Below are 7,829 nucleotides of genomic sequence, written 5' to 3'. Positions count from 1 at the left end.
TCATTCTTCAGTGGGAGCTCTGGCCAGGAGCGTCAAGCTTGGGCGGGCACTCGTTTTGGTATTTTTCTTTTCTCCGGGGGAAGAAATGATCAAAAGTGGTGTAGCACATGCACGCTAGACGTTGGGTCTGTGGCAAGAGAGAGGAGAGAGGGCCTGGTGATTCCCTAAATGCTGTAAATACTGCGCCTTGCCTCCACTCTGTCCGCTGCTGCTCACACCAGCCGGCCCCTGCCCGGCCAGACCGGCTGTCGGTCCCCTCCCGTCTAAGGCGTCTCCGCCAGGGTCGGGGAGTCTGGGGAGCCCATCGGCAGGGCTCGAGTGCCTCCCTAGAGGAGTAGCTGTGGGGGCTCCTGGGGCAGCCATCCCTACCCGCGGGTGTGGCCCAGCGTGCCCATCATCGATGGGAAGATCCAAACCCTTAAAGAGGGTCTCGGTGACGTAGGTGGGCTTCTCCTCTGGGCCCGGGGCTGTGCAGGCCACGGAGCCCCCGCCTTCACCGACCCGCTCGAAGGCGTCCTCTGGGGACAGCTTGGCCTCCGTGCGTCCCGCAGCTCCGACCGTCAACACTCCTGTCCGTCGCCCTGCGACTTCCACCCCGGCCTGGTCAGTGGACTCCACCCGTGCCCAGCTGAATGACAGGTGGGTGACAAGTGTGCACAGAAAGAGTTTTTTGGCTTTACTCTAGGATCCGCTCAGGGTTTTCTTCGCAGAAAAAGGGGTTTGATTTTCAAACTCGGATGTCAGTGCAGGCAAGTCAGAGACAAGTTTCTGGGTAAAACAGGGGACGCGGGTCAGTGGAGGTGGGTGATGTGCAAGGGGCGGGGCTTGGAGCCCGGGGAGGAGGAGCAGGGCCCTGGCCAGGGAGTGGTCACCTGGTGGGCATGTGCACACAAAAGTACATGCGTGAGAGTGTGCATGTGTGTGTGCACACTTCAGTGTGTGCCTGTGTGTGCGTGTGCAAGTGTGTGCATATGTGTGCGTCTGTGTGTGCATGTGCCAGTGTGTGTGCACACATGCACATGTGTGCACGCTTCAGTGTGTGTCTGTGTGCATGTGCGAGCGTGTGCACACATGTGTGCATCCCTCAGTGTGTGTGAGTGTGCATGTGCAAGTGTGTGCATATGTGTCTGTGTTTCAGTGTGCGTGTCTATGTGCATGTGCAAGTGTGTGCACACATGTGTGCACACTTTAGTGTGTGCGAGTGTGTGCACACGTGTGTGCATGTGCCAGTGTGTGTGCACACGTGCACATGTGTGCACGCTTCAGTGTGAGTGTGCACGTGCGAGTGTGCACACACGTGTGCGTGCCTCAGTGTGTGTGAGTGTGCACGTGCAAGTGTGTGCATATGTGTCTGTGCTTCAGTATGTGTGTGTGCATGTGCGAACGTGTGCACGCTTCAGTGTGTGTGCATGTGCGAGCGTGTGCACACATGTGTGCACACTTTAGTGTGTGCCTGTGTGTGCAGGTGTGTGCATACGTGTGTGCATGTGCCAGTGTGTGTGCACATGTGCACTGTGTGCACGCTTCAGTGTGTGAGTGTGCACGTGTGAGTGTGCACACACGTGTGCGTGCCTCTGTGTGTGTGCAAGTGCAAGTGTGTGCATATGTGTCTGTGCTTCAGTATGTGTGTCTGTGTGTATGTGTGAGTGTGTGCACGCTTCAGTGTGTGTGCATGTGCGAGCGTGTGCACACATGTGGGCATGCTTCAGTGTGTGTGGGTGTGTGCACACATGTGGGCGCGCCTCAGTGTGTGTGTGTGTGTGAGTGTGTGTATACGGGTGGCCTTCTGTTGTCACCACCAAGGTGGGGTCCTCGGCAGTGGCAGTATCCAAGGCCAGGCAGCCGTGTTCCTTCCGGCAGAACAAAGCACATGGGACCTTGGGAGGCAGAAGCCAAAAAACCCCCAATAAATAAGGCAAGGGGCGCAGGTTATAAATAGACGCAGGCTCGGGGAGCTCTCGGTGGCCACCCGCTCCGTCCCCAAGTGGGAGCAGCAGCGTGGGGCCGGCCGTGCAGCCCCAGATGGCCACCCTCGGCCCTGGGCTGCTGGGGGGAGAGGCCCACCTCCGACCTTTGTCCAGGGCCAGGGCCAGGGCCAGGGCCAGCGCCTGGTTGTCCTTCTCAGACAAAACGCTTCCTCCAGCGGCGCCGGCCGCGTTGTCCAGACAGCCCCAACGTCTCTCCCTCCCGGGCCCAGCGGGCCTGGTCTCCTCGCCGCGTGTTCCTACCGCTCAGGGCAGAAGGTGGTTTGCTCCTTTGAGCGGAGGGCTCGTACGTTCTTTCCGTTCCGCATTCGGACCCCGATCCTCCTCCCAAGGCAGCGCTGACCCAACTCTGGGCCGCTGCTTGGTGGTGTTACACTCCCTGGAAACGTCTTCTGGCGACCGCACGAAGGACCGCGCCTGGCGCCTTCGCCGTCTCACTTGGTGCTTTGCTGGCGGCGGTTTCAGAGAGTATCCGGAGAAGATGGGCCACTCATCTACCTACCCATCCTTCCATCCGTCCGTCCTTCCATGCCCGGCCCCCTGACCCACTGGTTGATTCCTCTCTGAAGCCTCGCTGCTAAACAGTGAACCGTTCATCGGGGTTTTCAGTCTGACTTTCTTGCTCTTTGCCGCTGGACACAGACCTGCCCCCAGGGAGAGGCCATTGCGGGGGGGCGGAGCCATGGCGGGGACAGTCCCCGTTGCTTGGGAGCTCCTGGCAAGGGCTCCCTGCTGACGGATGTCGTTTTCTCAGCTCCCACTCGCAGGCAAGATGGTGGAACACGCGTGGGGGCTGTACCACGTGGGCCCGGCACCCCAGTGTGTGAGCCCGCGACTCACGGGGTCCGAGTGGCTCAAATGCAAGCGGAAGCAGGCCAGACAGCAGGCTGTCAGAGCAGTAGCCACGACTGGTGGCGCTTTTCATCAGGTTTTGTGTCCTACTGCGTGCGGGGCACTGTGCCAACCACTGCGCCCAGATCTTTTCGCCGAATCCACTCCCTGGTGCCGCTCTGTAGAGGACTGGGAATTCAGAGTGAAGCACTTGCGCTGGTCCTGGGTCAGATCCTGGGTCAGCTGCGTGACTCTGGCCAAGCCTCTTGACCTCCCCGGACCATATTTTCTTGCGCAAAAGGAAACGATTTGCCGCGCGTTCGAGGCTCCCCATCTTTCCAGGTCTGTGAGCGGCGTTTTCACGTCGACCACTTTGAGGATCTCTTCACGCTCGCGAAAACTGACAATGACGAAAACGCTCCTCTGAATTCCACAGGGGTTTCAAATCAATTTGTGTTTGATTATCCACGACTGCATGTACGTGCATCTGAAAAATAACCCCAGTGTGGGCATTATTTATTGAGTCTACGCGTGCAGGTTGGGTGCGGGGATCTTGGTCTCTGTGTTAAGACTCGGCAGCAACCAGGGGTCGGGCCACATCCACCTTCTAAGTTGAGCAAAACCTCAACTCTTGCTCCCCCACCCTTCTCGGATAACAGGAAGAAAACGCAAAATTGGACAGGACGGTGAGCGGAGACACAGACCCTAATGGAAACTGTTGGTTGCAAACAAGACAGAAGCCCAAGGGCGAGAGGGTCAGACCGCCCCGGATGCACCCCCACAGTGTGGCCGGTGCCCGCGTGGCCATCACTCTTGCGCTCGAGGGAGGTTACAGAGGCTCACGCCGGGGAACCACTTCTCAAAATGCCTTCTAGATCCCCACACAGAACATGCAGAAGGCTGGCAAACAGGTCGGACCTTTCCTTTTTTTCATTGTTCCTTCCGGAGATTCGATTTGGGTTAACTGCATACATCAGCATTCTGGCTTCCCTGGGGAAGGAGGACGAGTGCTCTCCTCCCACCCCGCCTCCCTCGCTCGCTCCCTCCTCCTCCTCCTCCTCCTCCTCCTCCTCCGGGCTCCCCCTCCCTGCTGGCACAGAGGGCTCAGCCCTTCATGCAACTGCCTGCAGAGGAGGCCGTGGCGGGGCCTCCCCGAGTCTGGAGAGGCTGCCTCCGGCCAGCAGCTGGCCCTTGTTGGGAAGGGAGGCCAGCCTTGCCTCTGAGAGCTGCTGGCGAGCTGGGGTTTGACTCTGGGTCTTGCAAACTGTTCATTGGGTGATTTCAGGGTCACGTAAGCATTTGGATAAAGGAGGGTTGGAAATGCAGGTTTGCTTCTACTGGATCCCACGTCAGCACCCCGATGCTCTGAAGTAGCCAGCCAGCCCTCCTACCCGTTCTGAGTGCTCCCCACGGTGCTCCCCTCACAGCCCCTGGGCTTCCCCCTCGTGTACATCTCGAGGTTTGTGGCTATTTGTCCCCGAGGGACTTGGGTCTGGTAAGGGACAGGGCGGTCTCTGACCCAATGGGGGCAGCTCCCTGGAAGAGGCGAGGCTTACTGTGGAAAGTGAAGAATGTTCAGGAGAGGGGCAGAGGGTCCAGTGCGTGCCTAGGCCAGGCGAGGGCAGGCTCCCAGCATCCCGGGGGTCTGGGGACACACAGGGGTGGGTGCCAGCCGCGACGCTGGAGAGGTGAGCAGGGGCCTGGGCACGCGGCCTCTGTGGCACCCTCTGTGGGGACAGGGAAGCGTCCTGGGGATGCCACGGGGGTCCCTTAGGGGTCATGACGGTGGATTGTGTGTGTCCACTGGACCGGGTGCCCAGAGAGCTGGTCGAGTGCTGTTCCTCAGTGTGTCCGTGCGGGTGCTTCTAGAAGGGGCTGGCGTATGGGTCCGTGGACTGAGTAAAGCAGAAAGTCCTTCCCAGTGCGAGCGGCGTGGTCCGACCCACCAGCACAAAGAGGCGGAGGAAGGGAGAATTCTCTCCACCTGACGGTTGAGCTACGATATCTTCTGCCCTTGGAATGGAATTCACACCACCTGCTTTCCTGGGCTCCAGCTGGCGCTCGGCGGGGACCGCTTAGTCTCTCCACCGGCGTGTGCCAAGACCTGGATAGGAAACATCTTAACATCTCTCTCTCTCCGCCCCCACCCCCACCCCCACCCCCACCCCTCTCCCATCCCCAGTCTCTCCTGTGGGTCCTGCCTCACACAGACTCTGGGCCCCACCCTGCTGTCCGCTGCCCCCCGAGTGGACCTGACTGTTCACAGCGGTGCAGAACTCACTCCTTGCTCAGGCAGCCCTTCCGTGACGTCAGCTCACCTCGTTGCTAGAAGGCTCCTGACATCACGATAACTCCCTTTGCCGTGGTACCACCCTGCCCGCCGCCCCCCCTCCCCGGCCCCGCGTCTCCCGAGGGCCCCGGGGCCAAAGAACTCGTCTCCTCCCCGGGCAGTCCTTCAAGTTTCTGAGTGCTGTCCACGGCCCCTGTAAGCCTTTCCTCTGCTTCTTGGGCCGAGCTTCCCCTTCCATGCCTCACAGGATGTGAAACAACAGACACTTCTGGGGGGGAAAGACCACTCTCGAACTGGCCACTTGCTACCCCGGGTCGCGTTGGTGTGATTCCTCCCTTGGTGCCTGGGTGATGGATGAACTGGACCCAGATGGCAACCCCCCCCCCACCCGGCTTTTCTCTCTCGGGCACTTGGGCTGATGTTGTGAAATTGCCATCGGGTCAGCCTGGGCTTTGGGGTGGAGCTGATGAAGGCAGGCACTTCCTGCCAGGCGGCTGGGTAGCGGGGAGCAGGTGCGGCCAGCAGGCGGAGGAGAGAGAGCATCGCCTGGATGCCGGACACTGGCTAATCCCACTTTTCATGCTCCCCGAGGGCCCCGTAGGCTCCGCTGGTGGCCTCTATGCAAACCAGTCCTCGCCCTTGCGGGAGTCAAGGCTCCCTTCCCAGCGACCAAAGCTTGGTCAGCACAGAACGGCTCCTCCGACCCTTTCTCCTTCCCTGTCCTTCCCTCCCTCTCTCTCACCACCGCCAGCTGGGGCACACTCTGGTTTGTTAGTAACACTTACGACATGAGGCACCCAGGGCAGAGGCCAGGAGGAGGTGGCCCCTGAGGGCGCAGGGGGACAGCCAGTCTTGGGCATCCCGCAGCACATGGGACTTCCAGGAACGAGAGCCCCCGGCCAGGGCAGGTGCGCGGCTCCTGAGCTCAGAAGGGAAACCCTCCCGCTGCCGGGGCCCCGACGAGGGTCTCCCTGCACAGGTGCCAACCCAGGGCCACCGATTACAGCCCAGGGTTCGTTTCCGGCCCGTCCCTTCCCCAGCCGTCTGGAGCCTGGGGAGTCCCTCTAGTTTCTAGGAATATCCGTCTCCTTCGTGTTAATGATTCCCTTAAGGCAGCCGCCATCCCACTCAGCCAGACTGTGAACAGGACGATCACCATTCTCATTATTGTAATTAACAAGAATGATGAACATGACTTCTAAGAGCCCGTGGTGCCCCTGGCTTGGGGGAAGCCCATGGAGACCCTTCTCTGGGACTGCAGGGACCCCGGTGCCCACAGGCGACATCCCACCCTGCCCTGTGGCCTCAGGGGTCACCGGTGCCACGTGCCTGCTTCACTTATCCCGGGTCCCATGGAGTTACGTGCTGCTGGGGGCAGAGAGGGACGGTCCGTGTCGCCCGGAGTGATTCTGTCCCTTCGCAGAGAGGACCACGGGCCCCAGAGAGGAAGGCATGTGCTCGAACGTAGCACAGGAGCTAGCAGCGGCCCTGGGCCAGACCTCAGGCCGGCTCCAGCCCCGGACTGGCTGAGCTCTCTCCTGTTCCTGGTACACCCAGGGCTGCTGGCTCAGAGTGGCCACAAGGGCCAGCAAGAGGGGAAGGTAAAAGCTTGAGCAGCAGGAGCAGGATCCTCTTGCCAGATGGCTTGCTCTCGCTGGCCTCTTGGCTTGGGGTCTTGCTGAGGCTCCCTGGCAGGGCGAGCTGGGAGCCGGGGTGAGGTTCTGGGGTCAGAGCTTAGCTGAAATGTTGGGCTGGGTGAGCAAGCCGGGGGAGGAGGGGACGGGGGGACCATTCCGTCGGGATTGTCACTTGTCATCACAGCTCACCGGGTCAGCATGGAAGGTTCTGGTACATGTGCCCTTTTGTAGGCCGCCCGTTCCCAGAGCAGCCATCTACCCACTTGCTTCGCTGCCCCCCTCGGCACATCCTTGAGACGGGAGAGCTGCATTTTCCCCAACACTCAGGTGTTTGGATGCCTGCGCGCGCTGGCTTGCTGACCTTCAAGTGGCCGTAAGCGACCCCCTCCCGCCCCCCCCCCCCCCCCCCCGCCCCGAAGGCAGTAGGCTGTCTGGGCAGCCCTTCCAGGCCAGCCAGTCAACGCCTGGCCAGGGCCATGCGTGATTTAGATCTTGTGTCTGAGCAAATGGGACACTCTCCTGTGGCAGGGCGCCCCTCCCCCTCCTCCCTTGGTGGCGATGTGCTGACTTTGGGGCCACGGCGGTGAGGCGCCCCCCTTCCGTGGCCGGGGTCGGTGCCAGACTGCCCTCCCCAGCTCCCTGCCCATAGGCCAGGGCGCGCCCTCCTGGCTGTGCCCCCTCTCTCCCCCCCTGCCACCCTGGAGCCCAGCGCCTGCCTTCCCCAGCAGCACAAATCCTCACTCGGTCCTCATGAATCTTTCATGGTTCCCCAGAAGTGTCCAAGCCTACGCCACAGGGCCACTGCAGGCGGCCCGTTCCAGCAGCACAGCCAGGACGTGGAGAGGGCAGGGGCCCAGCAGCGATGAGGCAGGGGTGTGGGGGGTGGGGCATGCCCCAGAGAGGCTCGGGCCTGAGTCCCGGCCACAGCGGCCACAGCAGGTGAGTGACCCGGGCAGGGGGAGCAGCTCCCTGCCTCTGGCCCCCCCATATGCCCCTACACACCCCTACCCACCCATATACCCCTGTACTCCCCACCCTCTGCATCTACACACATACCCCACACCCCCGCACCCACCCTCCCCTACA

The sequence above is a fragment of the Acinonyx jubatus genome, chromosome E1 (assembly GCF_027475565.1).
Source record: "Acinonyx jubatus isolate Ajub_Pintada_27869175 chromosome E1, VMU_Ajub_asm_v1.0, whole genome shotgun sequence".
Classification (NCBI taxonomy): domain Eukaryota; kingdom Metazoa; phylum Chordata; class Mammalia; order Carnivora; family Felidae; genus Acinonyx; species Acinonyx jubatus.
Note: the sequence above shows the minus strand (reverse complement) of the source record.